Below are 12,597 nucleotides of genomic sequence, written 5' to 3'. Positions count from 1 at the left end.
CTGGGAAATCAGACTTTGGCGCTCGTTTTGCCGACCGCATGGCCGACTTCACGCTATGGCCGGGTTTCGGTTGGCGAAACCCAATTTTGGCATAAGTCGGCGACTTATGAATCTGGCTGACCTGTTTCGCTCAACTCTAGTTGATGCAAAACAAATGTATATAGCAGAGTTTGACTGATCACTGATCACTATAATAAGCTTGGTGCTGCATGAATGCCCTGATAATGGTTCAGGTCCTGCATTCATGTACTGATGATGGTTCTGAAGCGGAATTAATTTACCTATGCTGGTTTTGGTTCTGCATTTATGTACTGGTGGTGGTTCTGGTGTTGTATTCATGTACTTATGTTAGTTCTGGCATCACATTCATGTACTTATGGTGTACTGGGTTCTGGTTCGGCAACCTTGTACTGATGATTCTGGAGCTGTATTTATGTACTGATAGTGGTTCCAATTGTGTACAGATGTACCAATTCTTAACTTATCAAATGACGTTCTACATGGCCATGTTAATATAGCAATGTGCCATCTGACAAGTTAAAGATTAATACATCTTTATTCATGTAATTAGCATTAAACCTTTGTAATTATTGGGGAAGTGATGCAGGAAAAGGGGAGTCCTACCAGGGTAGGGTGTGTTATCTGTACTGATTATGTAATCTTGTGAAGTACTTGTACATTATTACTGCACAAAGGGGTAGTAATGTGTGATATTTGTAGTGTTCCAAAGTATATTGAACTGCAGGTAACATATACTACATTTCTTGCAGAAAAATGTGAATTAAATTGTGGTTTCTGCTACTTTTATTTTATGGATGAGGAAGGGCCATGTTATTGAGTGTGATCAGCTGAAAGCGGTGTGGTCTAAAAAGGGGCGAAGTTTCCCTCAAACACACAGGGAATCAAAAATTTGAATCCTCGCTTAATTACACGATTTCTGTTAGTTGGATATTTTCATTTAGCTTTGCCATTATTGCTTCTAGCCCAACTAATATAGTTGGAAAACCGACGCTTGTACCAACATCTAATGGTGATGGAGTGGAAAAAACAGGTACAGAAGGCTTTGTGAAAAGTCATTTCTTATGGTTAATTCAAGATCTGCCTTTTTTACACTAAGTGGCAGCTGTATAACTCTCATTTGCATTTAGGCAATAGACAGGTTTATTATTTTGAAATTTTTTGTATTTTCTTATTTTTTCTTACTTGCGCAACTCAGATCAGCATAAATGTTTCTCCAAGGTAGGAGTGGTCACTACAGAGTTTATTATTTAGGCATCTTACATTTTAAACTTACTTCTACTACCATCTTTATGTCTAGTGTATTTACCCCTAATACAGTACCTACTGTGCTACCATGCACCCATTAACTGTGGAACTGTGAAGATAACTGTATCCTAATTATAGACAATCAATAATAAAATTGCCACAGAGATGATAGTGCCCCAAAAGTAAGTTGCGCTACACACATAGTGACCCCAACAGTTATTACTTCTGCAAATATCACCCCAGATAATAACTGTATAGAGCTTGTGCCCCTGACATTAAAAGTACACAAAGTTTCCACTAAAAAGGTACTATTAGTACTCTGAAAGTGTAAGTACCCTTTAAAACAGCCATTTCAGGCATATAGTATCAATGATAGTAATAATACCACACAGTACCAACCAAAAAAAATTGTCCAGTCTGCAAGATTTTTCCAGCCTGTAGTTTGAGATTTCTGAAGGCTGGCACAGGATGGCACATTGCAAGCATGGCACCTGTATATTTTGAAGAGCTGCCCTCTCTCATAGGCTACATGCTTAAAGGGTTTGTGATCTACAAATGTGAGTGGTGGGGCCAAGAGTTGATGGCTCCCAAGCGCTGCCGCAGTTTTCAATTTCAACTACATCCTGATGATGTGGATAAAGTAGAAAGAAGGTGATTGCCAATGACACTGGATTTACTCAGGACCTGTTGGCGATTGATCTGTTGACATTTTCTACTCCTCTATTATCATAGGAACAATGGGACTTATAACACCTAATATCTACCATAGTTCTCAGCTTTATTCCACATATGAGAGAATGAAAGAAGATGCCAGCTTGGTTGCCAGTGTCAATAAGCTTTCAAGCTCAGGGGTAGGATGTGTTGTCATGAGGACACATTGGCACAGATGTTCTAATATTGAGCTCAAAACTTCGGATTATTTTTTCTTTATTTGTGGCTCATTTTTATTATTAGCACCAATGCAAATAAAACAGAAAAATGTAACTTAAAAATCCTGAGTCCCAACGAAAATGTTTTACTTTATATCACTGTGTCTTTTCTTGTTGCACAGGCACATTATACTGTATAAAAAGAGCTTTGAGTATCATTCAAACATATGTATGTCATTTTTCTGAGCTATGATTTAGTGGTTTGGCCTGTGATATTTATCTCTCCTTTGTCTGTCACTTCTCTTCCTTCCAAGTCTCTTTCTCTCTCCCTTTCTTGCTCTTTCCCTTCTGTCTCTTCTCTCCCCTCCCCAGTGGCTGGGAGCATCCTGTTCCCCATGCTGGCACACACAGCTGTAACCCATCTGTTTGACTGAGCTCTGACAGTGACAAGCAGGATCCTGCTAACTGCCGAGCACCTCTACAGTCCTGGCATGTCACATGGGGTGCCCTGGGCAAGTGTACAGGCTGGATAGGTACACTTACAATCCAAGACAGTGTGCCCAGTTTCTTCCACACAAACAACATTGTGCCCTTGGCATCAAGACAGGTTGTCCAGTTACATTCACAGGACGCCATGGGCATCATGGTAGAAAGGGTGGCCAGATGCACTCAGTTAACATTGATCTCCAGGCATCTGAGTCCAAAAAAGGCTACCAGACCGCTAGACATTCTAAACACCCCATTCACATTACTGCATACAATGTCAGATAATGCACACACAATACATTCAGTAGAATTTGTTAAAACTTCCGAGTTTTGCTTAGGGGAGGCACATTCTGCTACCCTATTAGTATTACCACTGTGTTAGGTAGTCGAAAGATAGTTACATAGACAGACGGATGGACGGACGGGGACATAGATACAGCTTGGGGCCCCTGTGAAAGAAATGTTTTATTTATCTATTACTTGGTCTTCTCTCATGTATATTACAGTTCCTTATTATATAGTGCCCTCCCTTGTTATATACAGCACTGTTCCTTACATATCGGATTCTCGTCATTTTTGTTATTTATAGCGCCATTCTTTATTACATACTGCCCTTTCTTGTTAGATATAAACTAAAAGGACTTCTGATGGAGCTTGCTCTTTTTCTGATGGGGGTGTCTAATGGATAGGTCCTCTGATTAGGTGCTTCCCATCAGCAATCATTTTATATCTACCAAGAGAGGACTATGTAATAAAGAGAGTGCTCTGTAAATAACAAAAATAATGAAAATACGTTCTGTAAGGGATGGTGCTATATATAACAACACATGATGCTATGTAAAAATGTGACAGCACTGTACAAAACAATAGAGTATGCTACCTAATGATGGTCCACCCTATAGATAACTAGAGAGGATGGTACATAATAAGGGAAACCCTTTCCAGTTATAATGACCCCCATACTGGGATAATGTCTTCCAATCTGGCCTCCTCCTTGGTATGTCGTCTCCAACTCTGGTCCCCTTCCTGGTATAATGTCCTCCATCCTGGTATAATGTCCCCAATTCTGGTCTACTTCCTGGTATAATGTGCCCTATCCTGGGCCCCTTCTTTTTATAATGCGCCCCACCCTTGTCTCCTTCCAGGTATAATGTGCCCCATCCTGGTAAAATGTGACTCATGCATGTATATAATATGCCCCATCCAGGTATAATGTGCCTCATACAGGTATATACTTTATGTGCCCATTACAGGTACATATGTCCCACATCCTGGTATAATGTGCCTCATCCAGGTATAATATGCCCTGTTTGTAATACATTAAAAAAATACTACTCACCTTCTGCCACACTCCCATACTGCGAGGAGTCCTCTTCTACAGTTCGCGTGGGAGCCGGATGTTGACTTTGGCTTCTCCGCCATGGCACATAATGTCACTGCCATGCACCGCTAGTCACGGACATGCCGCCGTCAGCTGCTGGCAGCATGTATTGCAGCGCGGGTTCCCTGCGCCACAATACATTTCAACTGAATGCTCCTCCTTGGACGCACATCCAGTTGACATAGTCGCTTGTGTCAGCAGGCTCCTCTCCACCCCGGTACCGGTGCAGCTGCACTGGTGATATGTCCGCTCCTGGATAGACAGATGGATAGATAAATATTGCCATTTCCGTGTATGGCTCCATCATTACTCTCCAGCAATGTGTCTGCTGTCTTGGGGTCATATTTGTTTCAGATCTTTCCCTGTACAAGTACACACAGGGAGAGACCTGTCACTCCAGGGAAATGGGCGGGGATAATCCACAAGGGACCAGGCTGTCCGACTAGGCTCCTGTGCTGCTGGGTCCCTGGGGGCAATAAATCATGTTTTTCTCTAAAATGCTGCAATGTTTCAGAGTTAAACATTTCTGGCTGAAATCATACAACCAGTGCCTGATACATGCTGCCTGCGGATCGGGCAGCATGTATCAGCTGTAAGGTTCCCTTTAAGGCCCTCTGCTCCAAATTTTGTATTGGGGTCTATCAGTGTCTGGGCCTGAACAGAATACTTTTCAGCCGAAGAAAGCAGTGATTGTAGTTTCATCACTACATATGGGGGCGGATATACCATTCAGGAGTCTAGAAAAGCTTTCTCAGATGCAAGTAAGAAATTATTCACTACAGTTCAGACAGAAGAGGAGGACTCAAGGACACATAATTATTTTATTTGTCAGGAAATGTTCTTTAAATGTTTCATGCTATAGATGAGCTGCAATACACTACAATGAAGCAAATCTGTCAAGCAGCCACTTTATATAGAGGCAGCAGCGCAATGCAAGATATACTTCATATGACACGAAAGGCACAGACTCAAACAAATGGAGCGTATGACATTAAAAGACTCAGAAATGTTTTAGAAGCTGAAATATTGATGTGTTCTATGGAATAGACAGCACTGATTGCACTCCCCACCCCGATCCATCTACCAATACACCATGTACTACAATGAGGTCTGCAGACTTCACATGAGTTATACTTTACCGCAACATTTTAAAAGAGGATTTATCAATAAGTTTAACCCCCATAAACTGCTTAGATGTACCCGAAGCCTAGTGAGAGATGAACCCATTGGTACCTTCATATTGTCAATCCATTGCATGAAACTTGAGAAATCCATATTTTTAGCGGTTTGTAAATTAAGTAAGTGCTATGGTTGCAAGACTGCACTTAACGAAACTCTGCCTCTCCCTCTCTCTGTCAATAGATCTGATGTCACTAGTCAGCCAGGACATCAGGGGTCTTTCTCTATTCTGCACACTAACTTGCCTTTCTGAGGGCACAGGCTTTAGCATTCTCCTAGTGTGCCGCAGAACGCTGAAGCCTCTTGCCTTCCAGAGGGCAAGTTAGTGTGCAGAATAGAGGAGACCGCTTTAGACATTTTAGGGTCGCAACATATATTTAATATTACCATATATGAGATTGTTTCATTTGGAAATTTTCAAAACACTATAAGGAAATCCTAAGTATTTCCTATAATCTAAGGCAGTGGTCCCCAGCCTTTCTGACCTTGAAAGCCACATTCAGCTTACAGAGAGAGTCACGAGCCACATCCAGCTCCCACCCCCTTCAAAGTAGTGTCAACCAAAGTCCCCATTACTGGTATATTGATAACCAAAGCTTTTCCACAGAAATCACTCCAAAGCAGTACACTGAGATCCAGGGGTTCCCACAATACCCCCATTCAGTATTCTCCCATCAAGGACTCTCAATACACTGTCACATCCAGCTTTGAGCACCTCCTCTAACAGGTAGTACCATCCTCCAGCGTACCATACCTAAAACATCTCTAAACCCCTAAGACCAGTAAATGTGCATCCAGATCTGCACATCTGTGCAGGGCTACTCACAAAATTCACCATTTTGAGATGTGCTCTTCATACCTGTTTGCTAGACCTGGACCTAATGCACCAAGCTGGCAGACAGTCGCAAGCCACAATTCATGGGACAGCGAGCCACATGTGGCTCCCGAGCTACAGGGTGGGGACCCCTGCTGTTGAGTATAACTCCAGCGTTGGGCTATATGGTTGCTTTTTACAGTTATGCAATGGACCAAGGGTGTCAAATGTAAGGTTTGTCCATTTACTACTGACATTTCTGTAGGGATCAGGCAGACCTAGCTAAGAATCAAAAGCTAAAAATGAATCTAAATCTTCATATGGTGCCTTTGATATTAAACTTGGAAGCATAAAGGAAATGTGTGAATGTGGTTTTCTTAAAAAAATAAAATAACACAAATTGTTGTATAATTTCTCTCAGTATCTAAAATTATCACTAATTTTACCCTACATCCATACTTAAATTATTGCTAACTAGTTGTAAGGTCACAATATCTAAAGGTGTGAATCCAGAAAGAAAGTAAGCTAACACAAACAAACTGAAATAAATGTGCAGGAGCAACTGTTGTAGGTGCAATGCAAAAGGAAAAGAGGCAACAAAATTCTGCCAGCACAAGTACGTAAGTGGCCATATTTATTACACAGCTCCTAGAAATGTGAGGCTCATAGCGCATATTTTGGTCAAATTGTGTGAGCCCATCTGCCAACGACAAGGCGACCTCTTCAGATGGGTCCCTACACTAACACTACACTAACCGGTATTAATAAAGCCTATTTGTCTAAAGGTGTTGATCCAGAAGAAGTCAAAAAACCCTTGGACACTTTCAGCCAATCTGTGTCTGAAGGGAAAAATTCCTTCTTGACTCCGGGAAAAGGCGATCAGTTCTAGAACCCTGGATCAAACCCTACAACTAATACTACGGTTACTATTATCCTTACGCTTTTATTATTATTATTATTATTATTATTATTATTATTTCCATTTAAGTAATCTAAGATGTCTAGTCTAATATTAAAATTAAAATCATTACTATATTTTTATTATTAAAATACCTATTTAATAACTACTATAATTATTTTTTTGCTTTTTGTCCTTTATTCTTCCTTATAAATATTTTTTTTGCTATTACTATTAAAAGATTATTTTAACTTTTCTACTATAAATATTACTACTATACTATGTATATGCTGTTGATCCAGAAGAAGGCAAAAACCCTTGGACACTTTCAGCCAATCTGTGTCTGAAGGGAAAAATTCCTTCTTGACCCCGGGAAAAGGCGATCAGTCCTAGAACCCCGGATCAAGCCGCCTAATTCTAATAAAATGTATATATATAGTTATATTAATAGAATAGCTATTAATACCAGCTGACTACCTTGTTATGACAACTACTTCTCTATATCCTATTTATACTACTGTAACTAATTGTTTATATTGTTATTAATTATTATTAATGCTTCGCACCCAACAAATAATAAGGTCCCACTCCCTATGTTACTTATTGCTAGGTCAAACCTGCTGTTATAACTAATAATATTAGTATTTTTTGCATTTTTACTCCTAGTATTTTGTACTGTAATTACTACTTTTTATGTCATGGCCTGTGTCCTGCTGCTTCTTCTTGCCTCTGCCCTGTCCTCTCTTGTGGCCTCTCTTCTGGCCTCTGTTGTGACCTCTGTCCTGCTGCTTCTTCTGGCCTTTGTCCTGGCCACTCTTGTGGCCTCTCTTCTGGTGCCGATCTTAATTTTGATGTTGACCTTTTTTTTTTTCCTTCATTCTTTTTGGGGTCTCTTCATCCAGATCCACACACAGTTCTTTAGCCCACATTGCCCTTGCTTCTTGTTCTGTGATCTGGGTCTTCATGGATGGTGTAGGCTGCTCTTCATATTCATGCCTTGGTGTATATTTCTTCTGGGCTGATTGGCATGAGGCGCTAAGAAAACGGCAGATTAAGTTTATTCATGTAATAAGACATTCCTATCCACCCCTGTAAAACTAAAGGCAGCAGTATAGTCATCTTCTCACTAACCTCCATATTGTAGGGTGATGGCAGAAGCTTCATGCAGAAGGCCAGTCTTCTGAGCGTCTCCTCCAGTGTGAAATTAACTGAGGAGAAAAGAACCAAATATAAGAATCAGCCATAAACGTACAAAGAGGATGTGACAGAGTGGCACTACTGATCGCTATATTTCTAACCATCCCGCTAAGAGTTGGGAATGGAAACATCAGTAAGAAGAAGGTAGAAAAATGAGTTTTGTGTATGAAAGATGCAATCATTCTGCAGCCTTCATGGCCAGTGACAGGATTTCCCTCTCTACCTATGAAGCTCATGTTTTGCTCAGACCGGCGCTTTCAACCTCTGTTGGGGATCAGTTTGGCTTTCTGGTATTTTTTACAGCAAATATCTGCAGTTCTTTATTTACCCCCAAAATTACTGGAAACCTGACACATCCCAAAGATAAAGAAACGTGGAGCTGTCGGGCGCCGTCTGACCATGGGACAGAGAAAGGTTAACAGTGTGAGGAATCTGACCTGATCCAACACAGGCTGAAGGTCCGGTCCACATGGTCTCCGCTGTGATCTTCACTTGTGTTGAAATCTATCAAAATCCTATAAACTAGCAGAACAGTCAGAATAGGTTTTGGGCACTTGGGCAGATGCCATTGCCCGGGGTGTGCTGTTATTGGAAACGTTGGGAAACACTGTCTGTGTGTTTAGGAGGCATTGCCGGGGCAAAGACAACATTGGGCAATGTGCAGGATGTGACGTTATATATCCAATATCTGCCCTCCCCCATTATTATGTGTTGTATATGGAGCACTTTATTTCATGGACTATTCAGAATAATAGACTTTGGGCCGTTCTCCGCTCTACAGGCGCCGTTCCATATGGAGGACGGAGCTGATGATAAATATTGGACCCATCCAGATGGAAGGTGTGACAAGTGGTGACAGCAGAGTATCAGCCGCCAGCTCCTCATCATGTGCATGTCTCGATGTGAAGTATTGGGGTAAATAAGAACAATTAGTAACAGAACATCTCGGGTTATTCTGTATGAATATTTGATGAGATAAATCAGCTGTCACTTATATTATATTACAGGTTTATACCTGAAATGTCGTTGTGGCTGCAGGTGTCCGTCTTCACTCTCTGCTGAGATAGAACAGACTGAGAATAACTGACGATTGTGGGTTTTTTCAAATTCAAATCCAGCAATCCTATTGGCTGTTTATTGTCATGGTGACAGAAGTCACTGATAATTTAAAGGGACATGACAGTATTATTGCACTATAGTGAATTTTACTATACAGTATGTACCTCCCCTTTGTTACCATTTAAGTACATAGAGATGTGTTGTAATTCCCTGCACAGATGATAGGAGCATCACTATGCAGCTAAACTATATGATGGACCGGTGTCCCATTTATTCTAAAGATTGGTACGGGTCCCAGGTATTGGGTTCTAGCAATATATCATAATTTGCCAGATTGCTCAAGGGAGTTTTATGGTGTAATTTACACTAAGAATAGTAGTGTTGTCACCTAGGAGAGGCATGTTCAATAAATATTAGGTTTAGGGTCCCAGAAAAAAAAAAAGGTGCGTCTATCTTACCGCTAAAGAGGCTGTTGTATTCTATTGTTTGCAAAGTATGAAGTCGTAGCCACTTGCACCTGTTCACACTTGCATTATTCTGTTCAGAGGTACTGATCAGTTTTTTGTTTTTATTTTGTATGGGTGTTGATGGCCTCCATCATGGCTCACAACCTCCGGACCCCTCCAAACCTTAGGGAAAGCTGCAGTCATATTTAGCTAAATCATGACAATGACAGCTAAATTCCTTCCATTAACATGTTGTTCATCCACGCACCCATTTTTATTAGTTTTTATTTTATGATAACTCCCCATTTAATACTTATATACCACAGACCGAAGTCCTTTAAAAGGGTTGTCTCATCTTCATAAATGAGTAATATTGCAATATGCTTGTGAAAACAAGGATCGCTGCAATTCACTTGCTATAAAATATCTTCTCCGTTCTCAAAAGCAGAGGAATTTTTAATTTTGTTGGGTACTATTTGTTGCCTTGGTAATTAGCTACCGCTGCTGTCTATTGGAGGTGACCGGTCTCTTCATCAAGGAGCGCAGAGCTCCCAACCTCTTTGTTATAGCGTTTGCAAGAGCTGCTCTGAAGGAGACTGATATGATGGATCTGACCAGCTTCAGTGCGGCCTTCAGCATCGAACAGCATATAGTTTGGGTCAAACTGTCCGATAACCTTGACCGATCACCGGGGGTCTCAGAACCCGAATCCCCACCAATCAGTAGTACGTAACAACCTCTATGATATATAAAAAATATTTTTAAATGGTAGTTACCTTTTAAGGCCTAACCTCTTGGTCAAGTTCTATCCTTCAGCCTTCTTCTGGTCAAAAATCAAACAAAATCATTAATTATCCCATGTATTCAAGATGAAACTTGAACAATTTTTCATACGCTCGCCAGCAGCCGACCATATATATTAGGAGGCCATCGATCAAACTATACTTCAGCCAATCGTACAGTCGTCAGCCATCTTGGCCATCTCTCCCATACACAGGCAAATTCTCTTTAAAGGGAACCTGTTACATCCATGAAGCTGCCAAATCGCCAATACAATGTTATATTGGCTGATCCATACATTGCAACACACTGCTTGATGTCCCACACATTGTTCCTATATTAGAAAAAACACGTCTTATGCACAGATCATTGTTTGCAGATGAACCAGGACTCGTCCGACAGCTATTAAACATTTGGAAGACCATTTTCCTATCTTAAAGAATTCCTATGTGTCCGTAAAAATTGGATGCTATATTGTGTCTTCACATTGTATCTGATCTTTTGCACAATGGGTGAGTCTCATACGACATATGCAAGAAACTAGTGCGTGTTGTGATTTTTTTTCACATGCAGATTTGGTCCAAAAAATAAAAACAAACAAACAAAAAAAACGCTTATCTGTACTCCTAAGGACACTATTGAAGACAGTAAAAAAAGTTAAAAAATAAAAAAAACACAAGTTCAAATCACCGCCATTTGCCTCTTTGAAAATAAAACAATAAAAACACATATTTCGTATCGCTGCTTTCAGAAAGGTGCGATCTATCAAAATATAAAGTAAATTAATCCGATCAGTAAATGGCGTAACAAGAAAAAGTGTAAACTTTTTTTTACCACCAGAACATTGCAATAAAATTCAACAACAGGCGATCAAAACATCGCATCTAATTCAAAATAGTAACAATAAAAACATCAGCTCAGGGCGCAAAAAACAAGCCCTCAACCAGCCCCAGATCCCAAAAAACGGAGATGCTACAGGTCTCAGAAAACAGCGACATAAGCAAAAAAATTTTTTCTTACAAATTTCGGATTTTTTTTTAACCGCCTGAATAAAAAAGAATCTACACATGTTTGGTAGTTGCGCACTCATACTGACGCGGAGAATCATAATGGCAGGTCAGTTTTAGTACTTAGTGAACATTATAAATAAAAAAGCAAAAAACAATTGTGAAATTGTGAAATTACGCTGGCACTTTTTTTTTTTTTGCAAAATTTCACCGGAGTTAGAATTTTTCTTCCTGTTTTCCAGTGCACTACATGGTAAAATAAATGATATCATTCAAAAGTGCAACACGGTCCGCAAAAAACAAATCCTCACACTGCTATATTAACAAAAAAAAGTTATGGCTCTGAGAAGGGGAGGAAAAAATGAAAGCGCAAAAAAACGGAAAAACTCAAGGTGGTGAAGGGGTTAAATACAGCGAAAAGCTAAACAAAAAATAAAAAAATAAGCTTTTAAAAATAAAAATAAAATTCAAATCCCCCCCTTTTTTCCCCATTGAAAATAAAACAGGAAAAAATACACATATTTGGTATCTCGCTGAGAAATGTCCGATTTATCCAACTATAAAATAAATTAATCCGATTGGTAAATAACAATAAGATGCAAACAAAAGATTGTGTCTATCTCAAAATGATATCAACAAAAATGTCAGTTTAGGGCACACAATAAGCCCTCACACAGCCACATTTCTCGAAAAATGAAAAATGGCAACAAAAGCAAATCTTTTTCTTACAAATTTCCACATTTTTTTTTACCACTTGCTAAGCATAAATATTTTTTTTTTATCTGTATAATTGCACTGACCTGGACAATCATATTGCTAAGTCAATTTTACTAAATAGTGAATCTGGTAAAAGAAAACAAAAACAAAACAATTGTGTAATTGCACTTTTTTTTTTGCAATTTCACAGCACTTGGATTTCTCCTTCCCATTTTCCAGTACACTATGTGGTAGAATGATTGGTATTATTCAAAAGTACAACTCGTCTTGCAAAAACAAACCCTAATAGGGCTATGTGGATGGAAAAATAGTAAAAAGTTATGGTTCTTGGAAGAAGGGGAAGAAAAAACGAAAACGAAAATCGCCAAGAGGTGAAGGGATTAAGTTCAAGATAGAGAGAAACTATATCAAATGTATCTATTATTGCAATGTTTCAACTCATTCCTGAGTAATTTTGTACAGAAGTCTGACACTATGTCACCATTGGACTTTTATTAA

General features: G+C 39.6%; 1 protein-coding gene across 4 annotated transcripts in view; it reads right to left on the bottom strand.

Annotated features, from left to right (window-relative positions):
* Window positions 1-4,798: 4,798 nt before the first annotated feature.
* The window catches only part of CDK12 (cyclin dependent kinase 12), a 322,745-nt gene continuing 314,946 nt past the window's right edge, over window positions 4,799-12,597 (bottom strand). Inside the window, exons 15-18 of one of the 4 annotated variants that reach the window (XR_012231595.1) lie at window positions 10,372-10,418; window positions 9,106-9,145; window positions 8,025-8,101; window positions 4,799-7,928 (exon numbers count right to left, since the gene is read on the bottom strand). The gene's annotated coding sequence lies outside the window, so the exon portion shown is untranslated. The remainder of the gene's footprint in view (window positions 7,929-8,024; window positions 8,102-9,105; window positions 9,146-10,371; window positions 10,419-12,597) is intronic. The other 3 variants (XR_012231596.1, XR_012231597.1, XR_012231598.1) reach the window with 3 other exon arrangements.

The sequence above is a fragment of the Dendrobates tinctorius genome, unplaced genomic scaffold (assembly GCF_039654945.1).
Source record: "Dendrobates tinctorius isolate UK_male_01 unplaced genomic scaffold, ASM3965494v1 ptg000032l, whole genome shotgun sequence".
NCBI lineage: Eukaryota > Metazoa > Chordata > Amphibia > Anura > Dendrobatidae > Dendrobates > Dendrobates tinctorius.
This window is presented reverse-complemented; position numbering and strand designations above follow the sequence as displayed.